The sequence below is a fragment of the Pongo pygmaeus genome, chromosome 22 (assembly GCF_028885625.2).
Source record: "Pongo pygmaeus isolate AG05252 chromosome 22, NHGRI_mPonPyg2-v2.0_pri, whole genome shotgun sequence".
NCBI lineage: Eukaryota > Metazoa > Chordata > Mammalia > Primates > Hominidae > Pongo > Pongo pygmaeus.
Genome location: NC_072395.2, coordinates 51,213,967 through 51,232,416, shown reverse-complemented (window position 1 = coordinate 51,232,416; position 18,450 = coordinate 51,213,967). Strand labels below are relative to the sequence as shown.

Genomic DNA, 18,450 nt, shown 5'->3' with positions numbered 1-18,450 from the left:
CATTTTCCCTCCTCCGCAGCTAGAGGGACCCAGTAGAACATTCTGAGAAGCTCTTCCCTACATAGCACCAAAGACTTGGCAAAACTTTGTCTACTCTTAATGGTCCACGGTTTACCCATGTTCCTTTACAAAAGGAGCTGAGGAGGCGACAGGCATTTGGGGCTCTGTAGAAATTTAGTTTAAAGTATGGTGCAAAGATTCACAGCCTCAAGGACTCCTGGAGTCATCTGGAGATCTCTCGGCAGGACCTTCGTCTCTAGGATCATTTATGTTATGTGGGAGACCAGATCAAGTACACCCTGGCATGGACTTCCCCTGACACTGTGCTGGAGCCTGGCCTCTGTGTCTGTCCTGGCATCTGCCCAGCAGCCTTCAACACAGTAAGGGCCTAAATTGGGCCTTCACACTTGACACTAGCCAATGTGCCTGCCTTGTTGTTATCCTAACTGAGTCCTGAGAAGAAGCATGTTCTATGCTAAGCACATCATCTAAAATACATTCTCAGTTTCAGACAGAAAATGCAGCCCCAGAAGAATATACTGCATTAAGATCTGCATTCACAGATACCTCTAAGTATTGGAAACTGTATAACTTGGTGTTGCTTGCCAAGTGTATTTAAGCTCCCAGGACTGTAGAAGATTGGCATTGACTCAGGGATCTTGCAATAACAACTCATAGTTTGGTGGGAGGAAGTAAAACTCAGTGATTTAACTAAACTACTCTCTTTTAAACAGGACCCTCCACTTTTCCACTAGTTTGTCCACCGGTGAAAAGGAGAAGCCAGCCAAGAACCAGGTTTGTGCTGGTATTTCCTTGAGCCGTTTTGCTAGAAGTTAACAGAGGCTGGGCTCCTGGCTCCACTGCTTCTCTTCCTGGCTGTGCAACCTCAGGCAGTATTCCTATTACCTGCCCTCAGCTTCCATTTCCGCATCTGTAAAGTGGAGATGATAGAAATCCAATAGCGATAATAGTTGCAAGAATTAATTAAACTGGCATACATAAATTTCTTATCAGGGTGTGCAGCACATTAGAAGTGATTAATAATTCAGAGATTTTATTTTTTCACTTGATCATACAGCAGCTTCTGGCTACCTTGATCAGAAGGTTGATGAAGGCAATGAAACAGAGATGGAAAAACACATCACACAGGTAAGTGCCTGTGCTCTTCGGCCTCCAGAGTGACACAGGTGCCTGGAAGGCATGTTAGGTTGGGGTGGAGCCAGGGGAGGGGTCCAGCCAGAAAGAGGATCTGGGATGAAAGGCTGTTGCTGCCTTCAGAAAGCTCAGTGACGGGAGAGACAAACATGTTTCAAACAAGGGGCCTTAGTAGCATTTGGCATATTGTAACCTAGAGGCTTATAGAAGATGCTAAGAGAGGTTTGGAGAGTGCTGTGGTTTGAATGTCCCCTCCAAAATTCATGTTAAAATTTAATTGCCAGTGTGACAGTATTTAGAGGTGATGAGGCCACGAGGGCTCCACCCTCAAGAATTGAATAATGTTGTTACTGCAGGAGTGGGTTAGTTATCATGAGAGTAGGCTGCTTACACTAGTGAATTTGGCCCCCTCTTGCTCTCTTGCTCTCTCGTGCTGTCTTGCCTTCCACCTTCCGCCATGGGGGTGACACACCACAAAGGCCCTTACCAGATGCCAGCATCTTGATATTGGACTTCCTAGCCTTCAGAACTGTGAGCATACATTTCTTTTCTTTATAAATTACCCAACCTGTGTTTATAGAAACACAAAATGGATAGAAAGTTGGTACTGAAAATTGAGGCTGTTACTATAACAAATACCTGAAAATGTGAAAGTAGCTTTGGAACCGGGCAATCGATAGAGGTTGAAAAAATTTGGAAGAGTAGGTTAGAAAAAGCCTAGATTTCCATAAACAGAGTAGTAAGGACAATTTTGGAGAGGGCTCAGAGGAAGAGGAGAGCTATAGAGAGAGTATGAAGCTTCTTACAGATTACTTGAGTGGCCATGATCAGAATGTTGATAGAAATGCTGAGAGTAAAGGCCATTCTGATGAGGTGTCAGGTGGAAAAAGAGGGTATCTTTTTGGACACTGGAGTAAAGAGCATCCTTGTTATGAAATGGCAAAGAGCTTGGTCAAATTGTGTCCATGCCCAAGGGATTTATAGAAGGTGGAATTTAAGAGTGTCCGACTGGAATATCTAGTAGAAGAAACTTCTAAGCAAAATATTGGAGGAGTTGTGCAGCTACTTTTAACTGCATATAGTAATATCCAAGAGAGAAAAAATGACTTAAAGATGGAATTTATAATTTAAGACAAAAGCAGAACAGAAAAATTTTTGAAATTTTCAGCCTGACCATTTAAAGAATGAAAATGTGTTCACATGAGGAAACCAAGGGTGTGGCCAACAAACCCTTGGGTAAGGAGACTCGTACAGATGGAAGGGGTCATCAAGACAGTGGAAGAATGACCCCAAAGGCATTTCAGAGATCTTCAAAGCTGCCCTCAATCACAGGTCCATAGCTCTCAGAGGACAGAATGGTTTTTGGTGATGGGCCTGGATGCCCTCTCCAGGCTCACTGTCCAGGACCACCTTGGGTCTCTGTTTTTACATCCTGGTGCAGTGATCTCTGCTGCCCCAGCTGCGGTTCAAGTGGCCCCAGTTGTGGCTCAATCAACTTCTCCAAAAGGTATAAGCTGTAGACATTGGCAGCATCTACATGGTGCTAATTCTGCAGGCATGTAGAATGCAAGAGCTGTGGGGCACAGTGACCTCCACCTAGATTTTAAAGGCTGTCACAGTCAACCTGGGGGCCCAGGCAAAGACTTGTCATGGAGGCAGAGCCATCACAGGGAGCTCTATTCGGGCAATGCTGAGTCGAAATGTGGAGTTGGAGCTGCTGCAGGGACGGGGCTGTGCTGTGCCTAGTGGAGCCAGGGTCACTTCTGAGACCCCATAACTGTAGAGCTACCAGCTTGAAATATTAACCTGGGAGAGCTGCTGATGCCACACTCCAACCCGTGAGACCTGCTAGGTAGACTGAACTCAGGAAAGTCATAGGAGCAAGGATGCCTGAGTTCCTGGGAGCCCAACTCCTGCCCCAGAGTGCCCAGGACATGGAGTCAAAGCAGATTATTCTGGAGCTTCATGTTGTTCTCTCTGTTGGGTTTTAGATTTATTAATACTTGGGACCAGTTATCTCTTTCTTCTTGCCTATTCTTCCCTTTTGGAATGGGAATGTCTATCTTATGTCTGTCCCACCATTGTATTTCGGAAGCATGTAACTTGTTAATTTCACAGGTTATAGCTGGAGAGGAATTTGCCTCAGGATGAATCATGCCTTGAGTCTCCCCGATTTCTAATTCAGATGGGACTCTGGGCTTTGGACTTTTGAGTTGATGCTGAAATGAGTTAAGACTTCTGGGGCATCAAGATAGAATGAATGCATTTTGTATGTCAGAAAAACATTAGTTTGGGGGGCCATGGTTGGAATGCTGTGGTTTGAATGTCCCCTCCTGCCTTACTCTGTTTTCTGTTGCTAAAACTGAATAACTGAGACTGGATAATTTATAAAGAAAATAAATTCATTTCTTACAGTTCTGAGGAAATCCAAGGTTGAGTGGCCACGTCTGGTGAGGGCCTTCTTGCTGGTGGGGACTCTCTGGAGAATCCCAGTATGGCTCAAGGCATCACATGGCAAGGGTGTGAAAATGAGAGCCACGCTGGCTTTTAAACAGACTCATTCCTGTGATAGCCCATTAATCCATTAATTCATGTATGGATTAATCTTCTCATGAAGGCAGAACCCTCATGACTCACTCACCTCTTAAAGGCCCCATCTATTAATACTGCTACACTGAGACTTTTCAACATACTTTTTGAAGGGGACAAATAATCAAAACACAGCACTTCCAAAACTTGTGTTGAAATGTAATGGCCATTGTGATGGTATTAAGAGGTGGGACCATTAAGAGGTGATTAGGCCATGAAGGCTTCACCATCATGAATAGAATAATGTCATTATTGCAGGAGTAGGTTAGTTATCATGAGAGTGGGCTTGTTATAAAAGCAAGTTTGGCCATCTCCTACTCTCTTTTGCTCTTTTGTTCTCTGCCTGGGGATGACACAGCATGAAGGCACTCACCAGATGCCAGCACCTTGACATTGGACTTTCCAGACTTCAGAGCTGTGAGAATAAATTTTATAAATATCTTTTCTTTATGAATTACCTACTGTATGGTAGTCATGCAACACAAAATAGATTAAGAGAGGAATTGAGGGCACAATCTGGAAGGAAAGAAGGTGAACTTCAGCAACATGGAGAGCAAAGCACAGGACTGGTGGGCAGGAGTGTGGGGAGACCCAGTGGAGAGAGTACAGGGAGAAGAAGGGGAAGAGGTGTGTGAAGGCAAGACTGGCCTTGGAAGGAAGTAGAGCTCATCGCAGGTTTTGAGCTTCTTCACAAGTGGAAGGAGGGGAAGAAAACACCTGGCACAGGCAGCTGACAGAAGTACAGGCAGGCAGATGAGATGAACTGGGTCAGGACAAACTTTAAGCCTGTCCCAGGGCTGCAGCACAGTGCTGCATCAAGGGAACTAATGGATTCTAGTCCTGGGGGTTATCATAACATACATCATCCTGAGACCAAGGTCCCCAAGTGGCTCCAGTTCTGAAGTATATGAACCTTTGCATCCTGCTTTGAATGAAATCCTCAAAAAGCCCCAGATTTCTTCCATATACCTGTCTTACTGTACATCCAGTTCCCTCTGACTAGGCTAGACCATGGGCCTTTGAGGGTGACATTGTGATTGACAGTGACATCCATTAGACCTGGAGAAGCAGGGTCTGAGTCACTGGTTCAGCCCAGGAATTAGAATTTGATGAAGATGCTGCTGTATATAAGGACAGTCTGACTGTAGGAACGAGCTTCCATGAGTATAATGAGAAGGTTGGGGCATACTATTAGTGCAAATCCACCAGATAGAAGGTTGAACTAGCAGGAAACAGTCCCAGAGGGTCCCACAGTCTTGCTTCTCAAAGTGTGATCTGAGCACCAGCAGCACAGACATACCCTAAAAGATTTCATAAATGCAGTCTTAGGCCCACGGCACACTTTTTGAATCAGAAATTGAATTTAAACAGGATTGCCAGGCAATTCATCTGTATTGTCCAAAGTTTTGAGGAGCTCTGTGTTGGACAGCCTCTGTGAAGGTAGGCTGAGAGAATAATGAAATAATACTAGCTAACAGTCAATTGTGAGCTAGAAAATATTGTACAATCTTTATAAATATTTAAGCTTTACAGCAGGGGTCCCCAACCACTCCCCACTGCCGGGCCACAGATGGGTACCAGTCCTGGACTCTTAGTAACTAGACCACACAGGAGGAGTTGAGTGATGGGTGAGCGAGGGAAGCTTTATCTCTATTTACAGTCATCCCCCACCCCCTTGCTCACATTACTGCCTGAGCTCCACCTCCTGTCAAATCAGTGGCGGCATTAGATTCTCATAGCAAACTCTATTTAGAACTGCACATCCAAGGGGTCTAGGTTGCATGCTGCTTATGAGACTCTTATGGCTTATGATCTGTCACTGTCTCCCATCACCCCCAGGTGTGACTGACTAGTTGCAGGAAAACAAGCTCAGGGCTCCCACTGATTCTACATTTTGGTGAGTTGTATAATTATTTCATTATATATTACAATGTAATAATAGAAATAAAGTTCACAATAAAAGTAATGCACTTGAGTCATCCTGAAACCTCCCCCCACCCCCACACCCCTGGTCCATGGGAAAACTGTCTTCCACGAAACCAGTCCCTGGTTCCAAAAAGGTTGGGGAGCACTACTTTACAGCACCTCTGTAGAAATATATGCTCATTTTCCAAAAAAGGAAACTGAGACAGAGAAAAGTTTCTTGCCCTGGGTCTGGTTGCTAGTGAGTGACATTGCTGGGTATTCACCCACTGCCTGACTCTAGTGACTGCTGCTCAGAGGGAGGGTGTTTGGCTGCAAAGAAGAGAAAACATGACTAACAGTGGTTTAAACTTGGATTAATTGTTACTGAAATGAGGAATCAAGAAGCGCAGTTTGGGGGTTGATTTAGCAGCCACATGAGGCTGAGTTGCTGTGTCCGCATCTCTAAACTTTCCCTCATGGCTAAAAGACACCTCTGGTTTCAAGCCTCAGGTCCTCCACTGGCTCTTATAGGAGGCAGAGGTTGGAGAGGATGGTGAGAGAGCTCTTTCACCACGCTTTCTTTCTTTCTTTCATTTTTTTTTTTTGAGACAGAGTCTCGCTCTGTCGCCCAGGCTGGAGTGCAGTGGCACGATCTCTGTTCACTGCAAGCTCAGCCTCCCGGGTTCATGCCATTCTCCCGGGTTCACACCATTCTCCTGCCTCAGCCTCCTGCCCAGCACTTGTAGCTGGGACTGCAAGTGCCCGCCACCATGCCCGGCTAATTTTTTAATATTTTTAGTAGAGACGGGGTTTCACCATGTTAGCCAGGATGGTCTCGATCTCCTGACCTCGTGATCCACCCGCCTCAGCCTTCCAAAGTGCTGGGATTACAGGTGTGAGCCACCACGCCCGGCCCATTCTTTCTTTCTGTCAGGGAGGAAACACCGCTCCCAGACTCCTCCTGGCAGATTGCCTCTTGGCACAGAGCCTGGAACGGGTCACACCGTCAGCCTAACTGCAAAGGTGCTGAGGAAGAGAGTTTCTCCTTTCTTCCACTTGAGAGTGGGAGGTGTGCATGGGAGGAGGAAGTTGGGAAAGGGTTTAGGGAAGGGATCCAAGCAGGTTCTGCCCTAACCAACTCTGTGACCTTGGGGAGGCCACTTTACTTTCTTTAACCGTAAAATGAGGGATTTGGACTGAAAGAGATCTAAAGCCTCTTTTCCATGTAGAGGAATTTATTCTAGAACATCAAGTTCCTTTGACATACCCAACATCCACATGCAAAAGAATGACTGACTGGTGCCATCTCGGACCTTGGGAATTTGAAGCACCTGGGAGCTGATTGATCTGCTTGGATGGTTTCTCTTCCTCCAGGCTGTAGAATCAAAAGTGTGTCCCGAGCAGCTGGGCTTGTAAGCACTTCAGGGACCACTGATTAAAGTGTGAGGCAGAGCTGCTACTGTTAATGGTCACTGAGGTGGCTTTATTAACTCAGCTGCCTTGCGGAAGGTAGCATGGGACTCAGGAGGTCACATGTGGACAGAACAAAAGACTGTGCGTGTTTAAGTTGAGCTCTCTGGTTATTTGGGGTAGGGTGTTCCCCCTTTGTCCTTCTTTTTTCTTGATTCATGTCTAAGATGGGTTGTTACATCTACCTGTCCACAGTTGCTTATGAGGTCAGACTCTGAGAGTAATAAACCTCGCTTTGAATACCAGCTCAGCCACTTGCCAGCTAGCAAACACTGGGCAATTTGCGTGGCCTCATTTAAGCCTCAATTTCACGATCTGTAAAAAGGCTTAATGATATTTCATAGGAGTGTTGCGATGATGAAATAATATGATGTGTGCATCATGTAAAGGCTGAAATTGAGGCGTGGTATAGTGTGCTGCCTTCAAATCTGGTCAAATCAGCAGTACCTCTACTGACCTACCCACAAGAGCCTCTCTCCATTCCACTCTTGCAGATAAGGCTCCAGTCAAGCAACCCACCTTATCAAGTGGACCAGGCACAGCTCTTACTTATCTCTGAGTAGTGGGTATCAGTTTCCTGCTAACCTCGGAATTGTTCAAAGACCATCACATTCTCCTGCAGGAACCAGGGGGCACCTCACCCTCTTGTTGCTACAAAGGTTGCCACCCACAGCCCGTGCCTGTTCACCCTGCTCCTGAGGGCAACCCCTGTGTGGCCAGCATCCCATGCTGTGTTCACCTCTCCCAAGCTGTGAGTGTATGTGAATAATAACTGCCGTCAATCACATCTGTTAAGCATCGAGTGTAATGTGTTTGGTCATCCTCATAATTCTAGTGTGGAATGTCTCCCTCACCAATGGGGTGAACAAGAAGGAATGAAAACAATGTGTAAAATATTTAGACACTGCAAGATACATATTTAGAGCCTGGCAAATGTTAGTTAAGGCCATTATTGCTATTATTTTGCAAAAGGATAATAATTTGGTTTTCTTTTAACAAAAATTGTTTGGGCAGAATGCTTAGCTCATAGTGTTATTCTTAGGTTCCTCCAAACAGCTTTTCTAGAATTTTCTTTCCCTCATTAGCAATTATAAAGATATGCTAATGCTTTGCACCAAGTGGCAGCTACATGCTTGAGACCAACACTGAAAATCAGTCATGGAATCACTGCATATCTGAACAATCTCATGGCATATCTCATGTGCGCCATGAGAGGAGGCACAGGTGGGTCAACTGACTTGAGCAGAGCCACCCAGCAAATTCAGTGTTGGAGTGTGGTAACTAGATCTCCTGATCCAACCATCCTTCCCTGCACCCTCCCATCTAGGCTAATGAGGAGAAATGTAATCGCGGTGGTAATTGCAGGCAAAGATGAGCATCACTTGGTAAAGCAATATGTGTACTTGAGTTGGCCATACGGAAAATCCAGTGCAGGATATGGGGGTGAATGGTCAGTTGCTGTGTGTCATTGGTGGGATGGAATCTATGGCCTTCTTGGCTATTCTTTACATGAAACATTTCCTGGGGGTGATGGTCCAGTTAAAAGTCCTCTTAAAGATAAAATAAAACTAACTCAAACCAGTATGTCATACTTCACCAGTCTGGTGTCTCAACCAGGGAAGCCCATGACAAGATGAGAAAGAAGTCCACCCTTCCCATGGCTGAGCTGTGGCTCCTCCTTATCAGTTCCTAGTAGGAGAAGCTATGTTCCCCCTAGGCTAGAGGACTTCACATTCTGGACACTGGCAGCTCAGGGGAGCTCTGTTATACCACTGTGGCCCCAGAACCTGTTGTTGCTGTCCAAATCCGGGGAGTCTAAGGAAATGTCCCATTCTCACTGCTGCTAATAGTGATTGGCAAGCTAATGCAACATGTCCAGCTTTACCACACTCTCCCACTGTCCCCAGTGGCTGCTTTTTATGGCTATGCAAGCAAACACCATCAGCCTGAGAAGGAGTGGCATAAACTGAACCTTTATCTCTGGTCCTTGCCCTGCCCCATGGTTCAGATCACACTTTGGGCTCAGCCAAGAGTGGGTCATACCATAATTGGATTAGATCCCAATGTTATTGTTTTATAGGAACTCACACAACCATTTCCCCAGGGTGCAAGGCTGCCATCAGTAAGGCTGGGCTGATGAATTTTCTGGCATCAGGAACCTATGAGACCTAGAACTCCTGTCACCCTCTTATGCCACCATACCTTCTTCCATGGTAAATGCTAGCTCATTCAATTAATTAAAAAATACCAGCAAGGTGCTTTTTATGTAGTGCACACTTATATAGGCACTATGAATATAGGAGGAAAGATGGAAAATTCCAGCCTTCACAAAGCCAATATTTCCGGTGTTACTGCCATTCCCTGCCATGGGCTAAGATCAAGATCAGCTTCATTTGCACAGGTTTTATGCAAAGGGAAGAATTTCTCTTTCTGTAGGATCTATCTTATCCTCCTCTGCAAACTCCTAGGGTTTCTATCAGCAGTTAGCACACTATGTAGCTCCAGGCAAGCTGGGAGGTTGGCAGGAGGGGGCTGTGTCAGAGGACAATGCCAGAACTCCACCTCCCTATACAGCCAGGGCCAGCCTGGTTCCGGCACAATGTCCCGTTTCATGAGAGTTCATTTCCTCTGCATCATGTCTATGCACAGAGGTAAGCAACCAGGAATTTCTCTGTGCTCCCTGTAGAAAATCCCCATCTCAAATTACCTTGGTATCTCCATACGCAGATGCTTGTCAGGGGCCCAGTCCAGGCTGCTTGAATAGAAATGGCTGGGCTCCCTTTGTCCGCTGTTGAGATTAAGGAATAATGTAAGATGGGGCAGTCACACCATTACACTCTATTAGCCTGATTTATGTTGGGTCACTGAACCCCCCACCTTAGGTGCCACCCACCATTCTACCCCCTTAGCTACCTACAAACCCACTCTGGGGTAATGGGGTGTATATAGTTTAAAATCTGTTCACGAATTCTTTGAAACCCTCTTGAAAAGGTGAAACCTATTCTCCTCCTCTTGAGTGTGGCTGGACTTAGTGACTTACTGTTCATGAACAGGTGGGGGAGGAAGCAACATGAGATAGTAGGCAATAAAAGATTCTGTGGTTTCCTGTTTGCTTTCTGTCTTGGATTACTCTGTCTGAATGATGTTAGGTCCTTTGCCTGAGAATCTCTACAAAGAGGAGCATCTGATGAGGAAATGAGAACTCCAGCCAGAAACCAGCAATAAATTGAGGGCTCCTATGAGCAATGCATTCTCCAGCCCCAATCAAGCCTTTGGATAACTGCAGCTCCTGCCAGCATTTTGATTGCACTTCATGAAAGACTTTGAGTCAGAGCCACCTACCTAAGCCACTCCAAAATTCCTGACCATCAAAAACTTTGAGATAATAAATGTTTGTCGTTTTAAACTACTACCTCTTAAGGTAGTTTTTAATATAGCAGTAGATTACTAATATAAGGCACTACTATATTCTCAAAAACTTCTGAGAATCTTACCCCAAACCACCAGCTTTATTACTATCAGGGTATCATAATGACAGGTTGTAAGTTTACAACTTGTATTAGTCTAATTAACACTTGTGTTAATCAAACTACTTAACACTAGCCACTGTAACAAACAAGACCCCCCACCCTCGCCCCCGCCAAATCACAGTGGTTTAACAGAGTAAAAGCTTAGTTCTCCTCTGTGAGAAGTCCAGTGTAGCTAAAACATCTGGGCAAATTGTAGACCAAGATCTCTGAGGAGGGGAGGGAGGAATGGAAGAATTGACCATCTTGGTCAGAAAATGCCACACATCATCCATGCTCACAGCCTGTTGGCCCAAATCAATTACTGCCATCAACCTAACTACCTGAAAGGCTGCTGGGAAACGTGGGGGAGTCCCAGGAATACTTGACAACTCCTATTGTCACTGCCACACAACCCTATTTGGATTTTCTAATTTAAAAGCCAGAAAATACATGGCTTTAAAGAGATATGTAATCCATGTTTGCGCTCCCTGCACCAGCCTGGGGATTAAAATGAGAAGCATATTCATCGTAATAAACATTATTCTTTCGATTTTATCAATAATTATTGCTCCCTCTCAAATCCCCATCTCAAATTGCTTTTCTGGGAATCCCCAGGGAATGTCTCCTGGGCATTTGAGACGAACGTAATCAGATACCACAAGGAGTTGCCTTTTCCTTCTTCTCTCCTTTTGGGCAGTGTCCGTTGCTGCACTATCTGCCAATGCCACTATGAGCAGAAGTCTGCCTGTCGGTGATGAGCAAGCACTGTGCTTCCAGCACAATACAAACAGACTGAGCTCCCTGAGAGATGGGATGACTGCATCTCTCCCCCTTGTGTCTTACTTGGTCCCCTGGAACCGAAAGCTAAGCTTTAAGTAGAAACAGCTCTTCAGAGCTCACACATAAGTCTGTTGTCTGAGTCATCCTCTAAAACAAAGACGGCGCTGGGCACTCGCTCCACCACCTGCTCCCACCCACCCTCTGTGGTGCATTTCTTCCACCCTCTCCTCTTGCCATCCCTCCACTCATGAGCATCCTATAAGCACCTTTATCACAAGTCTTATAAAGAGAAAAGACATCTGAAGAATGGTAGAGTTCATGCTGGTGGATGATACAAGAATGCTATAGTTCTGCGTCATTAGATTTATGGCTGCTAGGAATACACTGCCTGGCTATTAGAGATGAGAAGCTATTTTAAATTGTGTTGTATTTTTCAGCCTTTCCTCAAGCTTGTCCTTATTGAACTTTCCCACCCTTCCCCTCACTTTTCAAGAGATTTTCAAATATATTCGTTGAGCACATTGTGACTGCACACCTAACATGTGCGTAATTCTGGGACATAGAACTCCCTAAAAGTGTGAACTTCCACCTGAACCCACCTTCTCTTTTGTAGGATTTTCCAAACTTCCGCATTGTTTCGTTTCCTAAATAAAATAATTTGGAAAAAAAAGTTATAAATATTTCTCAGACTTCCTGGAAATTTTATTTAGCATTTTGATAAGTGAAGTGTAAAGAAGTTGAAATATGCAGATCAAATTCCCCTTAAAATACATGAACCCTCATACAAATGAGGGGAAACGTGCTTTGCAAAACCATGGTTTTGGTTTTTCTGAACCAAAGGCACTTGAAAAAAATAGTTTGAGACATTCAACAATTCCACAGTGTGGCTGGGCTCACCCATCCCTAATTTCAAGGGAAATTAAATCCATCTGTTTCTCATTCATTGATTCTCAGCTCACCAAAATGCTATTTGGCAAATGTGATGGGACGTCCAGGAAGCTGTGCAGGCTATTTTTAAGCCATGTTGTTCTCAACTGGGAAGTGGGCTTGGCCAACGTTCCCTTGGATCAGCTCCTTTGTCTTCTATATGGTGCTCACAAAGTCCTATCAGATTTGAAACTCTCTGCGGTCAACTTATAGATATATAAGGGCTCTGGCAGGTCAATGGGTCCAGTCCCCTGCCTCAGGGTGGATTTATATCTGAGTCGTTGTGACTCCAGCTTAGTTTTGTCTTCATTGCTCACCTGTTCTTGTGATCGACAACTTTCCTGCTCAGGAAACTCCTCCTTATATCTCTCTTGAAAGGCTCCTGTACTGTAGTGGACACTGTTAATGCATCATGCAGCTCTCATAGGAGAGCCTTTACTAGGTCTCTGTCCCCATCACTCAACTTCTGCAAGACTTACTGCAACAAGCTAGCACGTGGAGCTCACAACTCTGAAGCCCTGGGTTATGTTATCCTTATTCCAGGAGAGGGGTCAGGAGTCTCTCACTCCCACTTGGTCAAGGAGATGGAAATGTTGACAGGTGATATGGTTTGGATTTCTGTCCTTGCCCAAATCTCATGTGGAATTGTAATCCCCAGTGTTGGAGGAGAGGCCTAGTGGGAGTGACTGGATCACAGGGGCAGGTTTCCCCTTTGCTGTTCTCATGATAGTGAGTGAGTTCTCACTAGACCTGGTTGTTTAAAAGTGTGTAGCCCTTCCCTTTTCGCTCTCTTCCTCCTGCTCTAGCCATGTAGGACGTGCCTGCTTCCCTTTCACCTTCTGCCATGATTGAAATTTTCCTGAAGCCTCCCAGCCATGCTACCTGTCCAGCCTGCAGAACTGTGAGCCAATTAAACTTCTTTTCTTTATAAATTACCCAGTCTCCGGTAATTCTTTATAGCAGCGTGAGAATGGACTAATACGACAGGCCTGCAGGAAGGAGCTCCAGAATCAGCTCTACCTTTCATCTCACTGACAGCTGTCATGCTTTAGTTTAAATGAATTTCCTCGAGTTGCAGGGATATCTGAACAACGCTCCATATTTCTGATAGTCAGAGATCAAAAAAGCACAACAAATCCCTAGATGCTCATAGCCTGGTTCTCTCATAGCTCTGGCTCTGACACTAGGGAAACGTATGAGGCTGCTTCTGCTCACCTGTGACTCCTCCAGTGGGAGAATGGAGGGAGGTGGCAAAGTAACAACAGTCAGCATTCTCGGCAAACAACCCACAGAGTGGGCACCGCCAATGCTGGGCTAGTAGGCAAAGGATTATATGTGTTTTCAGGGAGGTATGCACAGAGCAGACCACCAACTCCTGGGTAAATCCCTGACACATGGCAAGTGCTCAATCAATATTTGATGTTGAACCAGTAAAGCCCTCCATAAAGTGTGGCAAAGCAGGAAGATTTCCTCACTCAGAGGATTATAATTCCTCCAAGGAGAAGCCACAGAGCACAGTGCTTAAGAGTCTGGGATGTTTAAGAGTTTGGGATGCTTAGGTTTGAATCCACCTCATTTGCTCATCAGCTGGGTGACTTTAGGCAAGTCTCATAAACTTTCTGGGCTTTTGTTTTGACATCCGTCAACATGAGATAGTAATAGTACCTGCTTTTGCATCAAGGATTAAATGTGTAAATTCATGTACAGCTGTAAGAACGGTACCCAACACTTAGTGTGTGCTTTGTAAATGCCAGATGTGATTATTATTAGCAACCTCACAGAGTATTAATGTCGCATCAGGGGAAGTTCCGGGACATGACACAGCTCTAAAAGCATGAGAGAGGTAATGTTAATCACACCTGAGAAGAGGATTCATAAAATGCTCCTCAGCTTCATCATTTGGGGATTGAATAATCGTAGTCTGAAGCTTCTCTTAAGTGTGGAACTCAGACCATCAGCATGGGTATCACTTGGCAGCTTGTAATAAATGTGGAATCTTAGGAACCATCCCAAATCTAATGGATCAGAATTCCATTTCAACTAGCTCCCTAGTGATTAGCATGCACATTAATTTTAAAATCCAATTTATTGTGATAAAAGTAAGATAAAGATCTATTTAAACTGTCCTGGTTGATGTGCTTTGAGTGATGTATAAACCTGTGAATCGTCATTGCAACCAAGATTCAGAACATTTTCATTGCTCCCAGAGTTTGCTCAAGGTACTTTTCAGTCCATTTCTCCCTCCACTCCTGACCCCAGGCAACTTCTGATTAACTTTCTGTGCATGAAATCATACAGTATGTACTTCTGGCTCATTTTGCTCAGCAGAATGGCTTTGATATTCATCATATTGTTTTTCTCATCAGTAGATCATTGATTTTTCTTGTATTCCATTGTATGGGCAGACCATTTTTTTAATCTATTTACCGATTGATAAATGTATATATATATATATTGAGATGGAGTCTTGCTGTGTCCCCCAGGTTGGAGTGCAGTGGTGCGATCTTGGCTCACTGCAACCTCTGCTTCCCGGGTTCAAGCATTTTTCCTGCTTCAGCCTCCCCGGTAGCTGGGATTACAGATGCCCACCACTACGCCTGGCTGTTTTTTTTGTATTTTTAGTAGAGATGGGGTTTCATCATGTTGGTCAGGCTGTTCTTGAACTCCTGACCTTGTGATCTGCCCGCCTTGGCCTCCCAAAGTTCTGGGATTACAGGCATGAGCCACCGTGCCTGGCCACCAATTGATAAATATTTAGGTGGTTTACAGATATTTTGGCTATTATGAAGAAGGCTTCCATGAACAATATTGTACAGCTGGCCCTCTGTGTCTGTGGGTTCAACCAACCATGGATCAAAAATATAAATAGCAAAACAATAAAAACTAGAATACAACAATAAAAATAATAGGTTTCAAAATCAAATATAGTAAACAACTATTTACATAGCATTTACATTGTATTATGTATTGTAAATAATCTAGAGATGGTATATAAGAGAATAGATGTAGGTTATATGCAAATGTTATACAATTTGATATAAGGAATTTGAGCATCCTTGGATTTTGGTATCTGAGGGAGATCCTGGAACAAATCCCCTTCAGATGCCAAAGGATGACTGCCCAACCAAGTCCTTGAGTGGACAGATGTTCTCTTTCCACTTGGGTAATGCTTCAGAATGGAATGTCTGAGTCTTATAATATGTATGTTTAACTTTTTAAGAAATTGTCAGTCTTCCATAGTGGTTATGCTATTTTGTATTCTGTTTAGCAGTATATGAGAGTTCTGTTTGCTCCGTGTACCCATTAACAACTGGGCTAGTCTTTTTATTTTCTATTCATTCTAATGCGTGTATTGTGACATCTTATTGCGGTTTTAATTTGCATTTCTACAACGAATCATGTAGAATAATGTATTCATATGTTTATTGGCCATTCATATATCTTCTTTTTGTGAAGAATCTGTTCAAATCTTCTGCCCACGGAGATCAAGGCCATCCTGGCTAACACAGTGAAACCCTGTCTCTACTAAAAATACAAAAAATTAGCCGGGCGTGGTGGCGGGCGTCTGTAGTCCCAGCTACTCGGGAGGCTGAGGCAGGAGAATGGTGTGAACCCGGGAGGCAGAGCTTGCAGTGAGCTGAGATCGCGCCACTGGACTCCAGCCTGGGCGACAGAGCAAGACTCCGTCTCAGAAAAAAACAAACAAACAAACAAACAAAAAACCTTCTGCCCACAATTTAATTGACTTTTTTGTTTTCTTCTTATTGAGTTGCAGGACTTCTTTATATATTCTGGATACAAGTGCTTTGTCATATATATATAGTTTTGCCTAATGTTGTAGTTTGTCTTTATTATCTTAATTGTTTCCCTTAGGAAATTTTAAAAAATTTTGATAAAATCCAATGATCATTTTTCTCCTTGTTTATACTACTTACGTCCTGTTTAAGAAATGTTTGCCTACCCCAAAGTCACAAAAATGTGTTTGTATGTTTTCCCAAGAAGTTTTGTACTTCTAGCTTATACATAATAACAAAACATAATTGAAGTTTTATATTTCTAGCTTACACATTTAGGTCTACAATCCCTTTTAAAATTTGTGTGTGGTGTGAGGTTCTCTGTAGTGTTTTTTTCTTCCATATGAAGATTGGGTTATTCTAGCACCATTGTTGGAAAGGCTCTCCTTTCCCCATTGAATTTTTTTCTGGCAAGTTCACCAAAATTCAATTGGCATTATATGTGTAGGTCTACTTCTGGACTCTATTCTGATCCATTTATAAATGTCTACCCTTTTGTAATTACATACCATCTTGATTACTACACCTTCACAGTAAGTGTTGACATAATTAGTACAAATCTTCTAAATTAATTCTTTTAAAAATATCTTAGGCTATTCTGAGTCTTTTGTATAGTGATATCCATTTTAGAATCTGTTTGATAATTTCTCCAAAACAGCTGGTTGAAATTTTGGTTGGGATTGTAATAAATCTATTAATCAATTTGGGGAAATTGACATTTTAACCACATTGAGTCTTCCAACCTATGAGCATGGTTTATCTCTCCATGTATTTAGGTGCTCCTTAGTTTCTCTCTGTAAAGTTGTGTACTTTTCAGTTGTAAGTTGTACATATATCTTGTCAAATATATTCCTAAATATTTTATTTTTGAAGCTATTGTAAATAAATTTTTAGCTTTTATTTTCCAAATTTGTGCTGCTGGTATTTAAAAATACAATTGATTATAATAATCTTTTACCATGTGACTTTATTAAACTAATTTATCAGTTCTAGTGGTTTTCTCTGAAGATCCCATGCTCATTCTTAACTTTTCAGTCTAGTTGGAGTTAAACTGTATCATTTTATACGAATGTAAGAATCTTACAAGTGTGTATATCCATTCACTACCCCACCGTCTTTATGCTATTATTTATGTGCGTATACATACATATATATGTATAATCCACATACATATAGATGTATAATCCACAAGACACTTTTAGAATTATAAATATATCCATATGTGTTTTAAATAAATTAAGAGAAAACAGGTTTTTTCCCTAGATATTTACCATTTCTGATGCTCTTTCTTCCTGCTTGAAGATGAAAGTTACCATCTGACATTTTATTTCCCTTTAGCCTGAAAATCTTCCTTTAATATTTTTTGTGCTGTGGGTCTGTAGAGGCAATTTTTCTTAGTTTTCTGTTATTTGGGAAATGTCTTTATTTTGTCTTCATTCTTGAAATATATACATATATTTCAGAAAAATATATGAAATGTATATATAGAAATATATATAGAGAGAATATATGTATATTTCATATATATATATCTGGAAACAAACATATATATCTGGAAATAGAATCTAAATTGACAAGTTTTTTTTTCCCCTTAGCATTTTAAAATATTGTTCTACTATCTTCTGCACCCTATGGTCTCTTATCAGATTCTGTGATCATTAGAATCATTGTTCTCCTGTATGTAATGTAGAATTTTTTTCTTGCTCTCTTCAAAGGTTTCTCTTTATTGTTGGTTTATAGCAGTTTGATTTGAATATTTTAAAAATGGTTTCCTGCATATATAATCTATATATATAGATAAAATACAACATCTCCTGTCTGGGGTCCTCTGAGTTTCTGGAATCTCTACATCTTTCTCTTTCACCAAATGAGGGTCATTTTCTGTCATTATTTTGCAAATATTTTTTTCTGCCCCATTCTCTTTCTGAGATTTTTTTGCCAGTACATTTAACATTATACTGCAGGTTCCTGGTGTCTGATAAACATTTTTTAGTCTTTTTTTCTTTCTTGTCTTTAGTTTGGATAATTCTATTGATGTATATTAAAACTTACCTATCCTTTCCTCTTTCACCTCCATTATGGTGTTCAACTCATCCAGAAAAAGTTTTATTTCAAGTATTTTATTTTCCAGTTCTAAAATTTTAATTTGGTTCTTTTCATGTATTCTATGTATTTAGTGAGATTTCTTAAGTTTTCATTTATTGCCTATTTTCTTTAAATCACTGAGCATAGTTTTAACAGCTATTTTATAACCTTTGTGTAATAATTCCAACATCAGGATCACCCCAGGGTTAGGCTCTCTTGACTACCTTTTCTCTTGA

General features: G+C 42.5%; 1 long non-coding RNA gene across 1 annotated transcript; it reads left to right on the top strand.

The window, feature by feature from the left end:
- Window positions 1-734: 734 nt before the first annotated feature.
- LOC129022565 (uncharacterized) lies at window positions 735-15,880 on the top strand. The gene is made up of 4 exons (XR_010125266.1): window positions 735-795; window positions 1,079-1,149; window positions 5,584-5,641; window positions 15,792-15,880. It is a non-coding gene; the product is annotated as an uncharacterized LOC129022565 (long non-coding RNA).
- The last annotated feature ends 2,570 nt before the right edge of the window (window positions 15,881-18,450 follow it).